The sequence below is a fragment of the Salvia splendens genome, chromosome 12, assembly GCF_004379255.2.
Source record: "Salvia splendens isolate huo1 chromosome 12, SspV2, whole genome shotgun sequence".
Lineage (NCBI taxonomy): Eukaryota > Viridiplantae > Streptophyta > Magnoliopsida > Lamiales > Lamiaceae > Salvia > Salvia splendens.
The window spans coordinates 17,159,721-17,175,920 of NC_056043.1; the positions used below are offsets into that span (position 1 = coordinate 17,159,721).

The 16,200-nt window shown below is 41.5% G+C and overlaps 1 long non-coding RNA gene across 6 annotated transcripts; it reads left to right on the top strand.

Moving 5' to 3' along the window:
• Positions 1 to 1,478: 1,478 nt before the first annotated feature.
• LOC121759259 lies at positions 1,479 to 10,197 on the top strand. Of its 6 annotated transcripts, none has more exons than XR_006041625.1 (26): positions 1,479 to 1,829; positions 2,516 to 2,625; positions 2,891 to 2,968; positions 3,040 to 3,200; positions 3,299 to 3,451; positions 3,857 to 3,937; positions 4,439 to 4,554; positions 4,690 to 4,988; positions 5,100 to 5,173; positions 5,254 to 5,369; positions 5,506 to 5,734; positions 5,845 to 5,997; positions 6,099 to 6,216; positions 6,346 to 6,492; positions 6,576 to 6,634; positions 6,729 to 6,906; positions 7,160 to 7,230; positions 7,329 to 7,440; positions 7,577 to 7,869; positions 8,422 to 8,579; positions 8,680 to 8,824; positions 8,956 to 9,083; positions 9,175 to 9,230; positions 9,476 to 9,666; positions 9,925 to 9,987; positions 10,082 to 10,197. It is a non-coding gene; the product is annotated as an uncharacterized LOC121759259 (long non-coding RNA). The 6 variants fall into 6 exon arrangements; XR_006041626.1 differs by having other exon boundaries at positions 6,099 to 6,197; XR_006041628.1 differs by having other exon boundaries at positions 2,544 to 2,625.
• Positions 10,198 to 16,200: the final 6,003 nt, after the last annotated feature.

Below are 16,200 nucleotides of genomic sequence, written 5' to 3' on the forward strand. Positions count from 1 at the left end.
TGAAATAAAGCTCGACTAGGAAGTGTCTCACCAATACAATCTTTAATAATTGTTTTAAACAAAATTGCATATGCTTATGTAAAAAAATTTTGCCTTGAGGAAGCTTCCTAAAGTAATAATTCCACACATCAATAGGAATCCACCACCTCTTGGTATGGAAAAGTGAACATTAATCATATGGTGAGAGTTTGGAGATTTGAGGCTATTAACCCGTATGACTTGAGAAAAATTAGTTTTACTTTTACAGAAATTTCAGTAAATGCATAAATACGAAGAAATGAGGACTAAGTCTTTATCTTCGATGTTAAGGGGAAGACCATTGTTATATTCCTAAACATTATTTGAATCCAAGAATTTATATAGACATGAGAAGTTTGGTATGTTTGATTATTAAAAATCGATAATGATTGCATAATATAAGCATCAGATATTTTTTTCCAAGTTTGTATAGGGAACTAATTGTATGAGGTGAATATGTGAAGCAAGATAAGATAACTTACCTTGGAGATCATTATTTAGATGAGATTGGTCAACTAAAATGGTTTAATTTCTTGGTCATAATGTTTCTCAATTAAATTGTTCATTTTACGATTTTGGTCCTAAACATTGTCTTTTGAATTTTCGCATCCCAAATATTTCAGCTCGGATCACAATCTTTCCAAAACTAATTTTTCCGGCAAATTTTAACGGTCAACGTTTTTAATCCTGATTTTGACCAAATTACACCGTTAATTATGATTAATTAACTCCTTAATTCATCACCCCATTTGCATATGTAGGAAGTTTATCTTCGTCAAAATGCGGAATCCAACCACCTCTTGATATAATTAGGGAGTTAGTAATCATACTTAACGGTTTAATTTGGTCAAAATCAGGATAAAAAACGTTGACCGTTAAAACCAATTTTGGTCTCTACTCTTTTCTTAATTATACTGTTGTTTATGTATGTTTGCCGGTTTTGTCTTTATATTTAAAATATTTAAATTAATATTTATAGATTATTAATAATATATTAATTTTCATTTCATATTTATGATGCATAATAATTTGATATTATATATGACAATTTGAAAGAAAATATATTGAGCCGTGCATCGCACGGGGGTGAGACTAGTGATGAATAAATGTTCAGTTAGAAAAAATTAAGCTCTTTAGCATAATTCTAATTTTGACTCAAATAAAATGCAAAGTAATAATATATAAATTTAATTACAAAGAAGAATTTAAATTGAAATATATTTATACAAAGTCAAATAAAAAATAGTCCAGTCTAAAACCTAATTTTTAAAACAAATATAATGATTAGCCATACCACCAAATTTAGAACTCTAGTATATATTTTTATAAATGCTTCCAAATCATAAAATCGAACACAATTACAAAAAAATAAAGCCCAATTTACATTCCATAAACTAAAATTCCAATATAAATAAACCCAAATAAGAGTAGTACTCCATAAATTAAAATTGCCTAGAAACCCTAAATTAAATTAAAAATATCCCTCTCCATCTCCCCTCCCCCAACGGGCATCTCCATCTCCATCTCCATATCTCAATTGGCAGAATCGACTCGTGTTTTCCCCACACCAAGAGTCATAGCCCTGGCAGATTTCACGCCGCCGGCCTGCTTGCCCGGAGAAGAAAGCCGAGGATGTGGCTGTCTCGGAGTTTGGTCCCCGCCGCGGCTGCTACTCGCCATCATCAGACGCCGTCGTCTCCTGCAGCAGGTCGCTGGTCCGGATTCGTGGGCAGCGTCGCGTGGCTGCTGACTCGCGGCCTTGCCTCCGCCGCCAACTGCGCGAACCCGTCCCCATCCGCCCTCCCATCGTGGTCTTTTCTCCTTCTTCTCCTTTTTCTTCTCATCTTTCTCCCTAATTGAATTGTAAATTGAATGGAAGTATCGTGATTTGTTTCTGTGTTGGTATATATAGGGTTTTTTTTCTAGTTTGCAAGAGTGTCTACATATTTAGGTATTGCTTTTATTACTGACTAGAGTCCTAGGTTAATTTATCCATCATGATTTTGTTCACTCTAAGGCTCATTTCCCATGGAGGGCATGCTACATCTAAAATTTCTTTTAGCGGTTATGAACAACTTGTATTTGTTGAACTTGCTGTTATATGTGTATACTCTAGAATATACTTAAATGATGGAAAGAATGTCTTTGGACTCAAATCTGTTCCAAGTTGTTGTCTGTCAAGGCAAGACATTCATTGTAAACTGTTGGGATGATTTATATATTCATAAACTTGAAGGGAAAGATCATTAATGACTTCATTGTTCCTTTCCTTTTTGGTTATGGTAATTAGTTTTTAATGCCCACATGTTTGATCCAGCTGAGCAAAGTTGATCCCAACTTTCAATCGGTATTCAAACTTTTATGTACTGATTACTAATTGTCTATAATCAACACCACTATCCAAACTGATTTGCTATTTTTCCTGAACCAATTATCTCTTAATAATTTATAGATGTGTTAACTTTCTACTAATTTATATTGTTTTTCTCTCATGGAGAACTATGGCCTTCCTGAAATCCACACAGATAGACTACAATGCCACCGGCTTACACTGGTGTTGGGAAATGAAGCTTTGGAAATCATAGAATATGCTTTTTCAAAAGATAGGTATGTCCTTGAAATATCTGCTCAGATTTGTTCATTGATGCTTCTGAAAAACGTTGTCCAAAGAACCGAATAGTGTGATAATTTCTGAATATTATTGTGAATCGGTAGTCTTCGAATCACATCTTAATCTAGGAGTTTGACATAGTGAAAGATGCTGATAGACTAGTTTCATGCCTGACTAATAAGACAATTGTTCTGCTATTTTTGACATACCTCTTCGACATTGTTTCCATGAGATCCTCACAATTGTTATCATTTCTAGCAGGTTGTGAAGACTTTTGACTTCAGCCTCACTGGTGCCTCTTCAAGATCTTGTAAATATGTCATGAATACTATGATGCTGGTAACTAATCTGACCTTTTAACTAATAACGCCTAAAATTGAGGTCTGAAGTTGTTATTGCTTTTGTTGCAGACTTTTAAGAACAAGAGGCTTGCTTATGCAGTTAAGGAGAGTACTCTTGATAGTCTCATCATGGAACTATTGCTCCAGCTTTTGGATGATAGTAATCCCCAATGGTGGATGATGGAAGTCAACTTTTAAGAGCTTCGAATGTTCTAATGTTAAAGATTCTGGTAACTATCACTGTAAACTTATAAGGCAAGCATTTCTAGTTTTTCTCCTTTCTTCTTGCGAATATAATTGCCGTTGGGTGGCTGGATTGCACGTGCAGGATAACGTAGAATGTATTTCATCATTTCCTGTGTTTATATATCTGTCAAGACATGGATCCATCAAGATGGCCATCTCCATCAAATGAACTCTTGAAATCAGAAACCAGAAGTTCTCTGATTTGGTTGTTAAATGTTTGATCATGCTCACTAAGGTATTATATCTTGATCTGTTTTATCTTGTTTTATCTTTTTTAATTATGTAGTGTTTTTATCATATTGTGATGTTGTGGATCTTCCTTTTGTATGAATTTTATGTTGCATAGTTTGATGATCACTATTTGCATAGTCTTACATAGTCGATTTGATAGTTATTGTTTTAACTGTTGGAGATCTATGATCTATGCAGGTGCTTCAGTCTTAGTTCAGTCTGATTCTATACGAATCTATGTTCTTTCGGTTTAATGTCTCAATATTTATGCAACTTGTGGATGCTGATCTTCTATGCTATAGTTGTTATTTGACACATGCAGCTCTCAGTCTCTATTTATAATGCAACATGTATAAATTAAATTTTCTTATGATTGAGATCAATATATCTTGCATATTCCATTTGGCAGGTCTGAGCAGGTTAAGGAGCCAAGACCAGAACCTGTTCCTTAGGCTGTGGGTTCTGTACCCACTTAAGAGTGTAGCTGATGGTATGTGTACTCTGCTTAAGTCTTTGTTTGGCATTTGAACAATGTTTCTGGCCAATGTTGTCAACTCCCCACGTAGCCTAGGATCAGGCCAATTTAATGATGTCACTTACTTTTTCAAAATCTGTCCACCCCCTAGCCTAGCCCAATCCTTAATTAGGTTCTAGGTTTTGCGTTAACCGCAATTTTATGTGCAGCACTGCTCTAGCCCAACCATCTTAAGCTTATAAATTGGAGATGGCTTTGTAAATGATATTGCTATTATACCTTCGTGTTGTTTTACCTTGAGGCTTAGATTTATGGCTGTCTTTTACGAGTCTAAGATATCTTCCCTATCAGCACCTCAGGACCTTATTGATCCAGTTGATATATTAAAGCCTTTGGAGAAGTCTGGATTTTAGGAAAGGGTGTTAAATGGCCTATCTTTGTTCTATACCTATGAAAAATATTCAAAAAATAATTTAACGTAGCCATTTATTCATAATTTTTGTATTTTATTTTCAGAAAGCTTCAAAATGGTGGGAGAGGAAAGAGGCTGTTGCTGAACTAGCCGAACTTGCTTCAACCAAAAAGATTTCTCTTGGAGATTTTTTCAGAAAGTTTGTCATACATTAAAGAAGGTATGCTATGGGTTTCCTTGACCACAAGTCCACAACTCAATTAAGGTTTTTCTTGACTTTTCGCAAAAATATTGTTGGTGTTAATATTGTGAAAATGTAATTGGTGTTATCTGCACAACATTTTGATTTTTGCAGGTTATCACGCATGTAAATGTTACTGAAGGAAGGAAAAAAAAGGAAAAAACATTGTTGTTGCAGCTGAAGCTATTCAAGTGCTGGGCAACCTTCCTAAGGGCATGAGAACCCTTCCTAAAAAAAAGAAAAAAAAGAACAAAAAGAAAAAAAAGGAAAAAAAATGAAAAAAGCAAAAAAAGAAAAAAAAGGAAAAAATAATTGTTGATGCATTTAAAGCTATTCAAGCACTGGGCAACTTTGCTGGGGATCCGAGAGCCCATTTTTTGGCCAGTTGTCGCTTCTTATTTACCTGTAAACCGGTTAGTCCAGAACTTTGTAAATGATACTGCTATTATACCTTCGTGTTGTTTTACCTTAGAGGCTTAGATTTCTGGTTTTCTTTTATGAGTCTAAGATGTCTTCCCTATCAGCACCTCAGGACCTTGTCGATCCAGTTGATATATTAAAGCCTACTTAGGAGAAGTCTGGATTTTGGGAAGCGGTGGTAAGTGGCCTATCCCTGTCCTTTACCTATGAAAAATATTCAAAAAATAATTTAATGTGGCCTTTGCATTTTATTTTCAGAAAGCTTCAGAATGGCGTGAGAGGAAAGAAGCTGTTGCTGAACTAACCGAACTTGCTTCCACCAAAAAGATTTCTCTTGGAGTTTTTTTCAGAATGTTTGTCGTACATTAAAGAAGGTATGCTATGGTTTTTCTTGACCACAAGCCCACAACTTAATTAAGGTTTTTCTTGACTTTTCGCAGAATATATTGTTGGTGATAATATCGTGAAAATGTAAATGGTGTTGTCTGCAAAACATTTTGATTTTTGCAGGTTATCACGAATGTAAATGTTACTGAAGGAAGGAAGAAAAAGGAAAAAACATTGTTGTTGCAGCTGAAGCTACTCAAGCGCTGGGCAACCTTCCTAAGGGCCTGAGAACCCTTCTAAAAAAAGAGAAAAAAGGAAAAAAAAGAAAAAAAAAGGAAAAAAAAGGGAAAAAGAGAAAAAAAATAATTGCTACTGCGTATAAAGCTATTCAAGCATTGGGCAACATTGCTAGGTAATTAGTCTGACCTATTAACTAATAACGCCTAAAATTGAAGAGTCATGTCATGATTTTGATTATTTGGGTGTCAATTAAGCCTGAAGTGGTTATTGCTTTTGTCACAGACTTTTCAGAGCAAGAGCCTTGCTTATGCAGTTAAGGAATGTACTCTTCTCATCAAGGAACTATTACTCTGGCTTTTGGATGATAGGCTTCCGGAGATGGATGATGGAAGTCAAATTTTAACTGCTTTGAATGTTCTGATGTTAAAAATTCTGGTAAGTATCACTGTAAACTTATGAGAGGCAAGCATGGCTTGTTTTTTCTCCTCTCCTCTTGTGAATATAATTGCTATTGTGTGGACGGATTGCACGTGCAGGATAACGCAGAATATACGCCATCATTTCCTGGGCTTATAAATCTGTAAAGACCTCTGGATCCATCAAGATGTCCATCTTCAGATCAGAAATCTTTAAATGTTTGATCATGCTCCAACGGTGTTATATTTTGTTTTTTTATAAATTTTAATTATGTAGTGTTATTATTCTATTGTTGTTGTGATACTGTCATTTTTCCCAATATGAGCTTGTTCTTCAATTCAAATTTACAAGTATTACTCTTTGCAGGAATCTGCAACTCCAAAGAAGGTTGTTAAAGTAACTTATTCTACATCATCTGTGGTGACTGGTGGCATAGATGGACTTCCACGTGAAGATATACGTGAAAAGATCACCCCCACTTTGTTAAAAGACTTATAGAGTCCTGATTGGAAGGTTTGTAATATGGAGTATATGTTTGTTAATCATCAAATTTGTTTATAATTTAAGAGGGCATGCTGACTTTATCTTCTGTCTAGGTCCACTTGGAGTCTATTGAAAATGTAACCAAAATTCTAGAAGAGGTGAACTGGAACTGGTAGGTTTAGTGGAAAATTTGAAATAACTATCAAATTTTGTATATGGAGTATATTATTATCTACTGATGTGCCCTCTTATCGTTCTTGTTTTAGGAGATCTATTTGGAGCTCTATAAGGGCGTCTACACGACAGTTCTAAAATTTGATAAGTGCTACTTTGTCCATAATTGGTACTCTTGGGACTATAATGGGATATCCAGTTGAGAAGTCAGGCTAGGTACTCTTTTACAATGGCCAATGTTGTCAAGTCACCACGTAGCCAAAGGGCGAGGTAATACAATGATGTCTCTTACTTTTGTAGAATCTGTCTACCCCCTTGGCTAACCCATTCCTTGATTAGGTTCTAGATTGTGTGAACCGCAATTTATGTGCATCACTGTTTCTGGCCCAACCATCTTAAGCTCTAATGAATTGAAGCTGGCTTTGTAAATGATACTGCTATTTTACCTTCGGGTTGTTTTACCTTAGAGGCTTAGATTTCTGGCTGGCTGTCTTTTACGAGTCTAAGATATCTTCCCTATCAGCTCCTCAGGACCTTATCGATCCAGTTGATATATTAAAGCCTTTGGAGAAGTCCGGATTTTGGGAAGCGGTGGTAAGTGGCCTATATTTGTTCTTTACCTATGAAAAATAATCAAAAAATAATTTATTGTAGCCTTTTATTCATATCTTTTGCATTTTATTTTCAAAAAGCTTCAAAATGGCGTGAGAGGAAAGAAGTTGTTGCTGAACTAACCGAACTTCCTTCCACCAAAAAGATTTCTCTTGGAGACTTTTTCAGAAAGTTTGTCATACATTAAAGAAGGTATGCTATGGCATTTCTTGACCACAAGCCCACTACTCAATTAAGGTTTTTCTTGACTTTTCGCAGAATATATTGTTGGTGATAATATCGTGAAAATGTAATTGGTGTTGCCTGCCCAACATTTTGATTTTTGCAGGTTATCACGAATGTAAATGTTACTGAAGAAAGGAAAAAAAAAGAAAAAAACATTGTTGTTGCAGCTGATGCTATTCTAGAGCTGGGCAACCTTCCTATGGGACTGAGAATCCTAGTAAAAAAAAGAAAAAAAGGAAAAAAAGAAAAAAAGAAAAAAAAGAAAAAAAGAAAAAAAAGGGAAAAAAGAAAAAAATTTGTTGTAGCATATAAAGCTATTCATGCACTGGGCAACCTTGCTAGGGTTCCGAGAGCCCATTTTTTGGCCAGTTGTCGCTTCTTATTGCCTTTAAACCGGTGAGTCCAGAACTGTGTTACATTATTTTTTAAATTTCTATGCCCATAAAAATTATAATAGACGTGTTTTTGAGTACTTATTTGACTTTGTCATTCATGGGGCTGATTGTTAATGTAAAAATTGTACAAATGTCATCTTTATGTTTTGCGATTATTTCCTTTTCTAATTGGGATTGAAATAGATCCGCCACCTAACAACAGTTAAAGTTAACTGGTTAAATAAGTTTGTCTTTTGTTTGACATAGTGAAAGATGCTGATAGGCTAGTTTCATCCATGGAGAATAAGACAATTGTTATGCTATTTTTGGCATACCTCTTCGGCATTGTTTCCATGATATCCTTGCAATTGTTATCATTTCTACCAGATTGTGAAGACTTTAACTTCAGCCTCACTTGTGCCTCTTCAAGATCTTGTGTATATGTCCCGGATACTATGATGTATTTAATTAGTTTGACCTTTTAACTAATAACGCCTAAAATTGAAGAGTCATGTCATGATTTTGATTATTTGGGTGTCAATTGAGCCTGAAGTGGTTATTGCTTTTGTCACAGAATTTTCAGAACAAGAGCCTTGCTTATGCAGTTAAGGAGTGTACTCTGATAGTCTCATCAAGGAACTGTTTCTCTGGCTTTTGGATGATAGGCTTCCGGAGATGGATGATGAAAGTCAAATCGCAACTGCTTTGAATGTTCTGATGTTAAAGATTCTGGTAACTATCACGTAAACTTATGAGAGGCAAGCATTGCTTGTTTTTTCTCCTCTCTTCTTGTGAATATAATTGCTATTGTGTGGCCGGATTGCACGTGCAGGATAACGCAGAATACACGTCATCATTTCCTGTGCCTATAAATCTGTTAAGACCTCTGGATCCATCAAGATGTCCATCTTCAGATCAGAAACCTAAAACCTAAAGTTCTCTGATTTGGTTTTTAAATGTTTGATCATGCTCTAAAGGTATTATATCTTGTTTTTTTATTATAAATTTTAGTTATGTAGTATTCTTATTCTATTGATGTTGTGATACTGTCATTTTTCCAATATGAGCTTGTTCTTCAATACAAATTTACAAGTATTACTCTTTGCAGGAATCTGCAACTCCAAAGAAGGTTGTTAAAGTAACTTAACTGGTGGCATAGATGGACTTCCACGTGAAGATATAAGTGAAAAAGTCACCCCCACTTTGTTAAAAGGCTTATAAAGTTCTGATTGGAAGGTTTGTAATATGGAGTATATGTTTGTTAATCATCAAATTTGTTTATGATTTAACAGGGCATGCCGTCAATCTGACTTTATCTTCTGTCTAGGTCCACTTGGAATCTATTGAAAATGTAACCAAAATTCTGGAAGAGAACTGGAACTGGTACGTTCAGTAGAAAATTTGAAATAACTATCAAATTTTGTCTATGGACTATATCATTATCTACATGATGTGCCCTTTTATCTTTTCTTATTTTAGGTTTATTAAGATTCACTTGCGCTTACTAATTGAGATTTACAATCTCAATAATATAAATGCTTGGGATCGTTTATTAAATCCGGAATTCCTCAAAGCCAATAGTTGTATCTTTAAATCCCAATATTGAAACTCTTCTTTCATGTACATAGCTCCTGTGAAGGCTTGATCATTTACACGAATGTGGCTCGTGCAAGGGATTCATTCAGATTTTTCAGATGTCTTGAAAAGACTTGGTGACAACAAAAAGCATATGCATGAGTGTACATTGAGTACCTTAGATACTTGGCTTGAGTGTACATCTGGCCAATGTTATCCAGTCACCACGTAGCCAAAGGTCGAGGTAATACAATGCTGTCTTTTACTTTTGTCGAATCTGTCTTCCCCTTTGCCTAACCCATTCCTTGATTAGGTTCTAGGTTTTGCGTGAACCACAATTTATGTGCATCATCGATTCTGACCACCCATCTTAAGCTTTATTGAATTGAAGCTGCCTTTGTAAATGATACTGATATTTTACCCTCGTGTTGTTTTACCTTAGAGGCTTAGATTTCTGGCTGCCTTTTATGAGTCTAAGATATCTTCCCTATCAACTCCTCAGGACCTTATCGATCAAGTTGATATATTAAAGCCGTTGGAGAACTCTGGATTTTGGGAAGCGGTGGTAAGTGGCCTATCTTTGTCTTTTACCTATTAAAAATATTCAAAAAATAATTATTGAAGGCTTTTATTCATAATTTTTGTATTTTATTTTTCAGAAAGCTTCAAAATGGTGGGAGAGGAAAGGGGTTGTTGCTGAACTTGCCGAACTTGCTTCAACCAAAAAGATTTCTCTTGACGATTTTTCAGAAATTTTGTCATACATTAAAGAAGGTATGCTATGGGTTTCCTTGACCACAAGTCCACAACTTTTGGTGGTGGTGCCGGGGTGCTCCTCCGTGACTTAAGTTTAGCTTTGGGGCCGCTTCATGCCGACCTTCTTAGATACGTTGCTTCGGGGAAGAAGCTCCACCGAGCAGCTGCATGGCTGGTCCGCGAGGGTTCGATTTCATCCGGCGCGGGGATGGAGAGTCGCTAGCGGGCCGCCGACATGGCCGAACCAATGAGGTTACGAGGGATGTGGAGGGCAAAAGGGTGGCGTTCGAAGGAGGATTGGGCGAGGAAGAAGTGATTGATGGGGTGTGGTGGTGATGTCGGCGTGGGAGCGACTTGGGCGGGAATAAGGGTTTAACCGTTGGGGAGGTGGGAGATAGAGAGGAAGGTGATACTTTTTTTGAATCACCGATTTTTGCTGTATGGTGTAACATCATGGGAATCCCAGCGCATCTCTTTGAGGAATCGGCCCTCATGGCGATCGGCAAGCTCCTAGGCAAGCCATTACAAGCCGATCATGCCACAATTAACCAATCCCGACTCTCTCCTTTGCTAGGATATCGTTGAGATTGACATCTCTACGCCCCCTACGGAAGAGATTATTCTTAATATCTTAGGTAAAGAATCAAGGCACAAAGTGGCATGGGATCGGAAGTGAAATATGGGTCCAAGAATTCTAGAGAGAGACGCTACTCTCTTCTCTCTCTCTAGCAATCCCACCTCCCCAACGGTTACAACGCCTTATTCCTCCGCCCAAGTCGCTCCCACGCCGACGATCACCACCACACCCCATCATCACTTCGTTCTCGACCCCATCCTCCTTCGAACGCCACCCTTTCTCCACATCCCTCGGTAACCTCATTGGTTCGGCCATGTCGGACGGCCCGCCGAGCGACTCTCCACCGCCGGATGAAATGCGAACCCTCTCGGACCAAGCCATGACATTTTGCTCGGTGGAGCCTTCTTCCCCGAAGCACGTATCTAAGAAGGCGGCAATGAAGCTGGCCAAAGCTAAACTTAAGTCACGGAGGAGCACCCCGGCACCACCAACCAAAGAGAACGGCGGAAGAGATTCATCCCGTCTCCCTTCTTCCGAAGAGAAAGCAACTCCGGAAGAAGATAGATTTTGGAGAGGAGGAAGGTGCCCCACTTGAGAGTCCCAAATGCAAAGTGGCAATTTTTCCAGCGACTTCAAACGGAGAAATCGAGGGTACCATTCAGCCAAAGACGTGCGAGCAACGTGACCTCTTTGACGAGCTTGATTTGGAAAAGCCAATCAAGTATGTGAAGCCTCTCTTAATAATTCGCACTTTTCCACTCCGATCAAGATACCGACCGGACAGCCGGAGAGGGGCCGGCCGCCGATGAGGTAACGGTCATCCAGCCAAGTCATGACAATACACTTGTACTTGTTGCTGCAAAAACAAAAGAAGTGTTGGAGGAAGAGAGAGTCAAACTTCTTGAAATGGATATGGGAACAAAAGAACTTTTGGAAAGTGGTTTGGTCTCTTACCACAATGGTGACTCACGTGATGCACTAGACTTGGGAGGCCATGTGCAACCAAATCCTACCAACCTCCTCTTGCATCTTGTCACCCTTGACACGCCGGAGATGTTAGACTCCATGGTGGCGCAGCCCCTTCTCGGAGACAAATGGCCGGCGGACCTAGCCAAAAATACCGGACCGAACCTCGCCCTACCATGGACCTCTGGACCAACCCCCGAACCACCCTCGGTAGCAAATGGCCCATCGGTAGAGGATTTCCCGCCCCTTGAACGAGGCCGGACCCGCAAAATCCGAGACGCCTTCGAAAGTGGTCGGCCACTCCCGAGCCAACCCCCACAGCCGGACGCCACACCACATCGAGCTACGTCAGGGCCCTCGGCCCCCGACAAGGCTGCCGAGACGACCGAGAACATGGCCTCGGTTTGCGGACGGGAGGTCGGCCAAGGATGACACGCCGATGGCCGATATGTGCGAGCACCGTGGACCGCAAGCCTTGGTTGGAGCCGAACCACTAGGCAACGCTTGGGCGACGCGGCACAAGGCCTCATTGAGAAACTCCCGACCCGAAGGAAATGAAGATGGTGCGCGGAACACAAGCGCACCCAAGAGCATGGCGGATATGGTTCGGATGTCGCCGAACATCGAAGGGCCGAAAGTGTTTGAGCCGGATAACATCCCAATATTGGCTTTGCGACTACTTCCAATGGCATTCCGGCAATCTACTTCTCCGGAGCGGATGTCCAAAAGCTAGCCTCAAGCATTGGGCACGCCATTGTGGGTAGTTCTCCCACTCTATACCCACTTCATACCAAATTCAAAAGGCATTAGATAATATCAAATTCAATAGAGGTTTTACATGGAAATATATTAATGCTAAGCATATATTTGTTCAATTCGAGGATATGGCGGATTATCCCGATTACTTAGTGGACCGAAAGGGACGCCGGTGTGGTTTATTGATCGGCATCCCATGAGGGTTTTCAAGTGGTCCCTGGATTTTGATGCGTATTGTGAGTCCCCGATCGCGGCAGTTTGGTGCAACATCATTGGCCTCCCAATCCACCTTTTTGATCACGCCGCCCTCTTTCCAATCGGTAAATTGCTTGGAACCCCGAGATACAAGTGGATCGTGCTACGGCCAACAAGTCGAGACTTTCGTTTGCTCGCATTTTCATTGAGATTGACATCACGAAGCCACCTCCCGAGGAGTTCATTCTAGATATTTGTGGACGTGAGACGGTGCTAAAAGTGAAATGGGACAAGATCCCGGCATATTGCATGGAATGTAGGCATGTAGGACACAAAAGTGAGGTGTGTTACGCGGCGGGCAATGTTGAGCGTCCCCCGAAGAGGAACTACAATAATGTAACACCGAGACAACCACACCTTGAGAGTCAAGGGGGAAGGGACAAAACGGAACAACCAAAGGAAATGGCTAGCACTAACGAGTGGAAACATCAAAAGAAAAACAAAGGGTCGAAGGGGCAGCCAAAGGCCGGATCCTCGGCTAATGGCTCCGAGCCGAGGGAGTGGTCGGGTCTGGACATCATGGGTGAAGTGCATGGTACTTTGACCTGGCTCCGGTTGCAAGCGTCCATGAAGGTGGTGAGAGTTCCTATGGCCGAGAAACCTTCGATAAAACCGTCGGAGTGCTTGCTAGCTCTACCCATCGTGGTGGTGAATTCCATGGAGCCACGAACGGGTACACGCCCTCACGACGAGGAGTGTTCACTTGTTGGAGAGGGGCGCACGGGGAGCGGCAAGGGGCCGAGGGTCCCAAGCAGCCCGAAATGTCCTAAGCTCCAACCAATACTATTCTCTCATGGAGAATGAAGATTTCTTAGAAGATGATGATGAACTGGAGGGGGATGGAGATAAAGAGGGGATTCCCCGAACCATCCCTTTTGCCGATGGGGAAGATCCCATGCTCATGCATGAGGAGGAATGCCTAGGAGAGGAACGACTACGAATGGTGGAATTTCAGGGGGACCTTTCACGGTCCCGGGTAAGATACCTCCCCATTAATCATGTCTGTCAACTTTATGTTTTGGAACGTTAGTGTGAGTTTGCTAACGCGCCTACCCAAAATGTTCTTAAAAGATTAATTAAGATCTCATAATATTCACTTTCTTGCAATAATGAGCCGCTTACAGCCCTAACCCGGAAAAGTTCTCAAAGGCTTTGGGGCTGGCTTTCCAAGGCTCGAATAGAAATGGGAAGATCTGGGGGTTTGTTGAGGGAAGGGCAGCTTCGTGGCCGAGAGAGATACGAATCAGGCCCTATCCGCCGCTTTGGATCTCCTCGCCTTGCTAGCCACTTGTGTGTCTCGGCGATTTACGCAAAATGCACGAGGACCGAACGACTTCATTTATGGATGAATTGAGGGAGTGTGCTCTATACTTTTGGAGGGTACACCTGGAATGGATTGGAGGGGACTTCAATACCATTCTCCATCCGCGAGCCAGAGTAGGGAGTGACACAAACCGCCAAGCTGAAATGGTGACTTTGCGGAGGCCATTGAGGACTGCAAGATACTAGACCCGGGATTTGATGGTCGGAGTTCACGTGGGCCAGAATGGCCTTTTTGAAAGATGTGGATAGAATCCTTGTGAACGAAACGATGGACACAAACCTTGGAAACTACTCGGTGACGAACCTGCCCCAGATTGCCTCGGACCACGGGCCTGTGTTGGTAAGATGCAAAGTGACAAGCAACAACAGCGGGGGTAGGCCATTCAGGTTCCAAAACATGTGGGTTAGGCACGAGGGATTTGAGGACCTTGATCGGGAGAGATTGGAGCCACCGACGGAGTCCGAAGGCCTCCTCAATTTCCAAATCAAACTTGCTCGACTAAAGAGAATCCTAAAGGTGTGGACAAGGGAGACCTTTGGGAACATCCATAACAACCTCAGGGATATGGAGGGTGAAAATCGCACTGGCCCAAAGCGATTTCGAAGAAAGGCCAACCCCGAGAACAGGACAGAGATCAATAGATGCATTGCCGAGTACATTCGACTCCTTAAAATGGAGGAGGACTTCTGGCGACAAAAGGCTACCCTAAGATGGCTAGGGGATGGCGACAAGAATACTAAATTATACAAAGTTGGGTCAAACAAAAAAGGATCCGCATGCGCATCCACAAGATCAATGTGGCCGCAGGGATATCTCGGACGAATGGAGATAAGAAGTTCGGCGGTGGAGTTCGTTCCAAGACCTCCTGGCCCCGGGGCCCCTCACTTTGTCCGAGCCAGACCTTGATTTGATCCATCAACTCCCACCCTTTGGATGAAGTGGCTGCTCTTCCCCGACCCTCCATCCGCAGAGGAAGTAAAAATGCTATTTTTGACATTCTCCGGGGACAGTGCCCCAGGGCCGGATGGTTTCCTTCATCACGGCCTTGTTCTACACCAGGCCTGTTAGGGCGACGGTTGGGCCGGACGGTGGTGGCGGGCTATAGGCCCAATTCTTCGGGGGTGCCTACCTCCCACGTAGCGTCACGGCCACAAGCATTGTCCTCATCCCAAAAAAGCTTGTGCCGGAGTCGTGGAGCGACTACCGCCCCCATTAGCCTGTGCAACGTCGTCACAAGATTATCACAAAGATAAGTCGAAGAGAATGACTTCGCTCATCCCTATGGTTATCTCACCAAACCAGAGTGGATTTGTGAAGGGACCGGCTCCTCAATGATAATGTCCTTTTGGCACAGGAGATGTTCCATGAGCTCTCGAGATGTGCGCCGGCCCCTAATGTCGCGGTAAAAATCGATATGGGCTAAGGCCTACGACCGAGTACAATGGCCCTTCCTTTGAAAGTGCTCCACCGGATGGGTTTCCCGGCCCCGTGGGTCTCTTTGATTGAGAGATGTGTGGGCTCGTGTTGGTTCTCGGTGCTGGTCAATGGCGGCCTCCCTCCGGGTTCTTTAAGTCCACCCGCGGCCTCTAGACAGGGAGATCCAAAATGAAGGAGCTTCGCACGAGGGTACTTTCCCATTGTTTGTACCTTGGAGTTCCTATTTATCGTGGTGTCAAACGTACAGATATGTTTATGTTCCTTCGGGAAAAGATTGCTGCACGAATCTCGGGGTGGGCTCCATCGACACCTCTCCTTTGGAGGTAGGCTTACACTACTCCAAAGCACACTTGAAGCGGTGCCGCTGCACATTTTCCAGGCCATTGAACCAACATCCGGGGCCCTTAAGCAATTGGATCAGCAGATGGCCCGATTTTTCTAGGGATCGTCAACAGAGAGAAAAAAGACACATTGGATTGGGTGGGATCAGATCTGCCTCCCCACCCCTGAAGGGGGTCTCGGCATTCGTAAGACCAAAGAAGTCCTCCGGGCCTTCAGTAAGCAAACTTTGGTGGAGGTTCCGGGAGCAAAATTCCCTTTGGGCTAGATACATGAAGGCCAAGTATTGTCATAAAACTACTCCCCCCTTGCGGCCTCCCCTTCGGGAGAAGTAGCCCGACATGGAAGCGGCTAATGAAAGTGAGAAA